The sequence below is a fragment of the Octopus bimaculoides genome, chromosome 2 (genome assembly GCF_046866305.1).
Source record: "Octopus bimaculoides isolate indiv1 chromosome 2, ASM4686630v1, whole genome shotgun sequence".
NCBI classification, from domain to species: domain Eukaryota; kingdom Metazoa; phylum Mollusca; class Cephalopoda; order Octopoda; family Octopodidae; genus Octopus; species Octopus bimaculoides.
Genome location: NC_142929.1, coordinates 108,811,398 through 108,818,744, shown reverse-complemented (window position 1 = coordinate 108,818,744; position 7,347 = coordinate 108,811,398). Strand labels below are relative to the sequence as shown.

At 33.9% G+C, this 7,347-nt stretch overlaps 1 protein-coding gene and 1 pseudogene across 12 annotated transcripts in view; one reads left to right on the top strand and one right to left on the bottom strand.

Annotated features, from left to right (window-relative positions):
* LOC106882671 (inositol 1,4,5-trisphosphate-gated calcium channel ITPR1) overlaps positions 1–7,347 on the bottom strand; it is a 312,035-nt gene that overhangs the window by 223,721 nt on the left and 80,967 nt on the right. The gene's annotated exons all lie outside the window — the stretch shown is intronic.
* Positions 2,280–2,975, top strand: LOC149137189 (protein GVQW3-like; annotated as a pseudogene).

Sequence of the window (7,347 nt, the reverse complement as noted above, 5' to 3'; positions counted from 1 at the left end):
ACGATTTACAGGCCACTAGCATGGAAGCCTGACAGCTGCTCTGGCAATGAACACGCTGGGACAGTGCTGTTAGTGCTCCACTGGCGCAGGTGCCAGTAATCGAATATGGTTCAATTACGATTTTGATTTCACTTGCCCCAACACGTCTTCACAAGCAGAGTTTAGTGTCCAATGAAGGAGAGGTTGGCATGGGTGCTAGTAGTCGGATTCGGTTCAATTTCGATTTCAGATTTCAAATTCACTTGCCTCAACAGGTCTTCGCAAGCAGTGTATATACATATATGTACATTTATACATATATGTATATATGTATATATATATGTACATTTATACATATATGTATATATATATATATATATATATATATGTATATAAATGAATCTGTCCCTTGCCATTCCTGCCCAATGGCTTAAATCTACAGTCACTAACAACATGATGTATTAAATCTGAGTGAAGATATCTTTTATTACATCACCTGAGAAGATGCTTCTGCACCACAACTAGTTGTATAGTTTTCCACCCATTTTGGATCGATGCAGGATGTGTTGAAATGATCATTGTGAGCAATAAAGTTTCCCATGCATTACATTTTCGATTTCTATCATTTGTTTTATATATATGTGTGTGTGTATATATACACACACATACAAAGTATAGGTGTATGCGTGTGTGTGTGTGTGTGTATGTTTATATGTGGGTGCATATAAATGTGTGTGCATGTTAGTGTATACTGATATACATATGTGTGTGAATATACACACTAATGTATGTCTGTATGTGTGTGTGTGTATGGATATATGACTGAGTGAATATATCTAAGTATGTGATATGCATAAGAGTAAGAGTGTGTTGTAGGATAGGAGGATTGGCGACAATCCATGCCTCCTTAACCTTTTGGTATGGTGTCTTATCTGCATGATTTCTTGAATAGACATTTTTAAAATTTTTATTTTATATGACCATGAATGATCCTTGACCACTAGATATAAACTAATTAAGATAGCAACTTGAAAATAAAAAGTTTTGAACTAATTGCCCTCTATCTATCTGACTCAATTTCCTGATAAATTCTACAGTACATTCTCAAAAGTTCACTTGTTTTAACTTGGTTGTTGGCAAACTGGTCACCTACTTCTGTCTTACCTGTTTGTATATTTAAATTTTACCTGAGAATGGTTTTTTGCCCTGATGCAATCTAAGAATGCATCAATAAAATGCTGCCAAAACAGCTGTTGTGAATTTTGAACCTCACTTGTGTTCTTTACACACATACACACACACACACACAATCGACTTCTTTCAGTTTTAATCAACCAGATTCACTCACAAGGCATTGGTCAGCCTGGGTCTATAGCAGAGACACTTGCCCAGGTGTGTATGTATACACATACAAAATTAGTACATAGCATCCAGTAAATTGCAATTTAATTTCATAACTACAGAATTGCTTACATTTGACCAGTCGACATGTAATACTGTATTGGAATCATGCTTTGAATTGGGGAGGGGGAGTGAAAATTAATGTCATGAATGATAATAAAATGTAAATTAAATAAATGAAATAATTTGTATGAAACAACCACAGATCTCAGAACAAACAGCAAGAAATATCAGGCTATCTCATTGAAGCAATTAGCAATCAAGAAGAAACCATAAGAAAGCTTTTAGAGAAATGAACTGTTTATAGAGTGAGCAGCCTACTTCCTGCTGACAGAGAGAATAAAATTAGATTGCAGAAACATGATGAAATTATCAGATCTCTGGCGAATGGTTTGGAAATATATTTAGAGGACATAAGATTTATTTAAACATATTCTTCAAACTTTTAACTCTGAGATAAAGCAATGGACAATATGTATATTTTTGTAAATTCATGACCTAACTACATCATCATCATTTTAATGTCCACTCTTTCATGCATGTATGGGTTAGACAGAATTTATTGAGGCCATTTTACATGGTTTGAAACCCTTCCTGTTACCAACAAGTTAATAGTTTTCCCTGGTTGGACATGTTCTCATGGAGGATAGGAAACAAAAAGTACATTGTAACATATCTCTCTCTCTCTGTATATATATATATATATATATATATATATATATAATATATAATATATACGAGGGGTATCTGAAAAGTTTTGAGCCTAACCGAGAATCGGGGCTGCTATATAGTTGAAACAATTTTTTCTGGTAAGTACAGTCTTTTCCAAGTATTCTTGCTCATTTTCATGATTCTGATATTTTTATTTTTTTTGCTGCAGATTTTTGAATAAACAAGCTTCGAATTTACAAGGAAAATGGAGAAAACTGAGTATCGTGCTGTCATAAAGTACTTTCATTTGAAAGGCATTACTCCATCAGAAATCCACGAAGATATGATGAGAACCTTAACAGACAATGCTCCTTCATATGCAACAGTCAAATGCTGAATAAATGAATTCAAGTATGGCAGGGAGAGTGTGGAAGATGATCCAAGACCAGGGAGACCTCCAACCGCAACCACCAAGGACAACCTTGACCTTGCTCTTGATATGATAATGCAAGATCGCCGAATATCATGTTGTCAGATAGCCGAGAGACTGGGCATCTCAACTGAAAAAGCAGACAACATTGTGACAAAAGAACTTGGGTTCTCAAAGGTTTCTGCAAGGTGGGTCCCTCGCTTTTTGGCTCCTGAACAGAAACACACCAGGTGTGCTTTGTCCACGAGCAATCTGGAACTGTTTGAAGCTGATGAAGAGAATTTTCTTGCTCGTTTCATTACTATGGACGAAAGTTGGGTCCATCACTACCAGCCTGAAACCAATATATGTTGCAAAAAGATAGTATAATTTTGAATATTTTACTTTTCTCTATAGTGTTTTTTGTTTTGTTATTTTTTAAACATAATTTTAATTAATTTAAAATTGTGGTTGGGATTGTTTCACTTCATATGCAAATGAGTATTTGAATAAGATAAATTATTTGTTACTGAAATTGTTTTGCTTTGTTAAATTATTTAATAGTTTCTTAATCTATTAGCATAACAGAAATATCTAAAACTGAATATTTTAAACCATAATTTGAAAAAAAAAAAAAAAAAAAAAGAGAGAGAGAGAAAATAGTTGTTTCTAACATAGACACAAGGTCAGCAATTGGTGAAGTGGGTAGGGTTAGTCAATTGCATTAACCCCAGTACTTGACTGGTACTTTATTTTAATGACCCTGAAAAGATGAAAGTCAAAGTTGAACTCAACAGGATTTGAACTCAGAATATAAAAAACAGAAAGAAATACCACTAGGCATTTCATTAGATGTTCTACTGATCCTGGCAATACACCATCTTTGTATTTAGAAAATGATGATAAATAAAGACAAATTCAGCAATATATAATGTTAGAATTTCATCAGTCACAATCAAGAAAACATTCACACAATTATTTTTTAAAAAAAACTGAAACAAAAATCTTATAAACCTTCTTAAACAAGATGAAACAAATCAGAAATGGTTGTTGAGGGAGGCTGTTAAGTCAAGTGAAACTAACCAATTTAAAAATAACATGATTTATATTGGATGAACATTATATCTGAAATACTCCTTTAATGTACTGAGAACTCTTTAATGTACTGAGAATTCACAAAACAAAAAAGTTAGTATATACACATAGCTAAGTGTGAACTGGCACACAAAATGTAGTGAAACAAAAATAAATAAATAACTTTTAATTTAAATTACACCCGTCACTATTTTATGTTGCCACTTCAATGAATGTTAATTAAATGAAAATCGTTATTATTCTCCCACGTCACCTTAGATCTGATAAGTAAAATAAGACTATTCTTTGCTGAGGAAGTTTAATAATAATGAAATATGTCCAGAATTATCATCCTTTTTACCAAATTATAATTTAAATCAAATATAATTTTTAGTTCTTACATTATATTAATCACTCACACCCCATCTATCAACATATTCTTCAACATACACACCTATATAAATCTAGGTGTGTATGTGTGTATAATACACACACAAACATACATGCACATACATAAAGACCTTCCTGTGGAGTTGGGAGTTTACTTCCCCACCACATGACAATGAGTTTGATACCACTGTGGGGCATCATGGATGTCTTCTGAGATAGCTGCAGGCCAACCAAAGCCTTGTGAGTGGATCTGGTGAACAGAAACTGAAAGAAGCCCACTGTGTGTGCGTGTGTGTGTGTACGCATGTGTGTACTCATGCATGCGTGTGATTTTCTTGTATTTTAGTATTTTGTTGTCTTGTCATTGTGTGATTGATGTCGAATGAGTGTTAGTGTCATACAAACAGTGTCACTCATTTCCAATCTTCTGTGAAAATAATCCTGGCCATGGGGAAATATTAACTTACTTGGAAAAGAGAAAGGGTTGGTGACAAGAAGGGCATCCATTTAATCCAAGCAAGTGTGGAAAAGTAGACATTAGAAAAACGATGATGATGACAATGATCATGATATTTCCTTTTCTTTTCTATTTATTACAATTATTCCTAAAATGAAGAAATTCTCACAAAGAAACAAAATTCCATTGCTTATATTTTGATAACAACAATGATAAGTACTACAGATTGAAGTTTAGGAAAGTCTTCTAAATTTTTTTGGCTCCACTCGCATACTACATTTGTAAAGTGCTTGTTAGCCAGTATCTTTCTTTGCCTTAAAATCCTAACTTTTCCAGATTATCACTTAAGACATTTACTAACATAATCAAGTGAACCAATAATTATTGGGATAAAGGTGCATTTGTAATCTGAGTAGAAACACCATAGGTTTTGAGACAATTCTCATAGATATTCTCCTTCTCACTGATTCTAGAAGAAATGTTTACATCTACAGCGCAGCTAACCACTATGACAAAACCTGACTTTTGTTTGCAAATAGCTATATTGGGTGACTAGTGTTTGCACCTGGTAGCAGAGTAGATGGGAATGTTCTTTGTGTTGATATGGATACATGTGCTGTTAATATTTACCCAAGGGTAGAGATTCCTGCAGTTGGCATTGTATATTGTTTCAGCAATAGCATCATCTTGTAATGGCAAATATTACCTCAATGACATTTTTGGGCAGCTGCTGATTGCATGAGTTTTATCTTCCACAGAAAAGTTGCATAGTTGACATTTACAATTGTAACATGAAGCTCTATGTTTAAAAGTTTCATTATCTCATTTGTTCATTAGATATTTTGTAGCTATCTCCTGTTCTTAGATTGTAAAGCATAACCTTCAAGCTCTGATGCAATGTCCAAGAGAGGTTATACTTCATGTTTATATTATCATCCTCCTGAGTTCAAACCGCACTGAGGTCTACTTTGCTTTTCATCCTTTCAGGGTCGATAAAATAAGTACCAGTTGATGCTGGGATTGATGTAATTGACTTATCTCCTCCCCTGAAATTGCTGTCCTTATGCCAAAATTTGAAACCAATATTATCATCCTCTTCTGCATTTCATCCATCTTTATATTCTGTGTTCAAATTCCAGCAAGGTTGACTTTGACTTTCATCCTTTTGGGGGTCAATAAAATAAGTAACTGTGGAGCACTGGGGTTGATGTAATCAACTTATCCCTCCTCCCAAATTACTGGCTGTGTGTGAACATTTGAAATCAATATTATCATTCCCCTCAAGCTTATGGGAAACATACCCATGCACCAATTTTTTTAGTGGTTGACAGTGTTTCTCTTCCGAATTTCTGCTGAAATATGCTAGTCCTATTGTTCTGAGTTTACATGGGAGGTTATGAGGATGTGAGTGTTTCTCAAGGTCTTTACAACCAATCTGCCAGATATTATTCACTTTGTTTCTTGATGCAATTATTTTTGTTGCTGTTGTTTAGAAGACACTATTTGAACAATATCATACAGCACTCAAAGGCTCTCTGCACTAAACTTAGGTCTTTTCCACCCCCTTTTCTTTTTTAGATAGAGTCTGTCAATATCACCGCTTTTGTGGATGTTTGCAATTGATGTCAGGATTTTGTAGGTTATAATGTCTATAGAGCAGATTTCCTCAGTGGACCAGTTGAGTATCCGAAATGTTGGTATCAGTACTGGAACTAAAAATGAAATATTGACCAGTAGTAAAAGGAAACCTCTAATTACAATATCTTTTATTAGACTTGTATCGATATCCTTGGTTACTCTTTGCCTTGGTTATCCTTTGGTTACTCTTTACTCACAGCATCTTTGTGTGATATATTTTGATCGATACATAAGTGTTTGTAGCATTCATTGGGTGGAACAGGAAAGACAGAGGTTCACTTCTTGCAGGAATAGTTTCTTTGGGCCAAATTCTATCTTTATACCAGTAGAAACAGTTGTCACTAAATCTCACTGTTTCTCATTGTAAATATTTTGAGTATAGACGTTTAGATCATTCACAAAGAAGCTCTTAAAAGGGAATTAAAACAAATGAACAATGATATGAAATGCTTATGGGATTTTACAAACTGAAACAATTTCCCATTTTAGCCTACTTTATATTTTTCTTATAAACTATTTCTGACATTTGTCACAATTGTCTATTGTTTTATTTTAAGCTTCATATCATTTATATAGTATATACAATTTCATGTGGCAGTATCACACTTCAACTTCTTACTAATGGTCCCACCTATGTTTGCAATGAAAAATGATCCAAAGAAAAACCGTCCACCATTATACAGAATGTACAAGCATGTTACAATCCATGGCCAGCCTACTATACAGTTTCATCTTCTCTAAGTCTTTTTGATCAAGTATAATGGCTTCTGTTAAAGTTTACATTATAATCACTTATTTTCATTTGATGCATCTAACACTCCCCCTACCACTTCAAGTAGGAGGGTAACCGGTAGAAGTGATGATAGAAGAGATAGCTTCTATATTGTCACTTAACCTTCTACAAATAGCAGCCAAATCCCCCTCAAATTTGACTGCTTTAAAAGAAGTGGGAACAGAACATTAAATATGTAGTCCTATACACATTAAGCTTCAAGTAAAAAGATAAGAATGATCATAGCTGAGAGGCCTTTAATCATTAATCTGTTTGATTGTAGCTGACCTGAGGTTAATGTGATGTTTCCTCCATAGGACCAGCATTAGAGTTACTGATGCCTCAAGCAAGATGAATTCAGTGCTCTAACAAATATTTTTTCCTAAAGTTTCACAAGGAGTAAAACTTGTAAATCTAGGAATAAAGTGCTTATTACAATTTATTGAATATAGGGGAAAAAAAAAGTATTTATTCTATTCATAATGCTAATTTTTGTCTTTTACATTGAGGATTCCAAATACAAGATTCCAAGCAACTAAGTTGTTGGTGCCTTCAGCCAACCCTGTTTTTCAAACA